Here is an 893-nt window from a genome sequence, read left to right as displayed (position 1 = left end):
GTCCAGCATTTAGTGGTATTAAGCACTCTACTAAGGATCTATCTAATGCACTTAGGTAAGACTTTTTATTTCCATGAAATTGGATCTTTGGTTCAAAATTTAATCTCCTACCAAGAACTCTGGACTATATAAGTGACATAATGGTGAGGTAGGCTCTTAATATTTCATTGCCGGGAATATAAATAAAATTGATCAGATTATTTGCCAAATAATGTTTCTTTAGCAGGGCTAACTCCTCCCCTAAGTGGGCTGTCAAAGAGAGGAGCAAAAAACAGACTCTGAGCATTAAAGTTGTATTTTCCAGCTTAATTTTCCAGGATTCAAATTGAGCCATTAAAAAAAAAAAAAATCAGTACACATAAAAAAATTGGTTTGTTAGCTTGTAGGACCTTTGTCTGGAAGGAACAAGCAAAGCCTTGGAGGTCAGCTCTTTTGGCATATTGACTAAAGTGAAAGATACAAGACATGCTTTTGGAACTATATGATCCTCCTTCAGAATACTGTCACTATCATTCTTATGACATTAGGAATCATGAAAAATACATAGTTACAATTTTACAGAATATAAAATTCTTAATAAACTTCCTTTCTTTCCTATTGAAATTTTTCAAAATTGTTTGAAAAAGGGAATTTACTCTGTCCTATCTGAAACTAATGTTATTTTACTAATGTTGTTTCCAGGATATGGAAGGGCAAAATATAATTTGTTCAATTTTCAGATTCATAGTGGTCAGTGAATAACCTATTCATGGGTAAACAAATATGAAGTGACACTATGACCAAAGCTTTCTAAAACTCTTAGCGTAAATGTATAAGTCAACAAGGTTACAAAGATGTGTGTAAAAATTCTAGCAAGCCCTTCCTGCCAAAGATGGAATAGATTAATCAAACCA

Source organism: Macaca thibetana, chromosome 7 (genome assembly GCF_024542745.1).
Source record: "Macaca thibetana thibetana isolate TM-01 chromosome 7, ASM2454274v1, whole genome shotgun sequence".
Lineage (NCBI taxonomy): Eukaryota > Metazoa > Chordata > Mammalia > Primates > Cercopithecidae > Macaca > Macaca thibetana.
Note: the sequence above shows the minus strand (reverse complement) of the source record.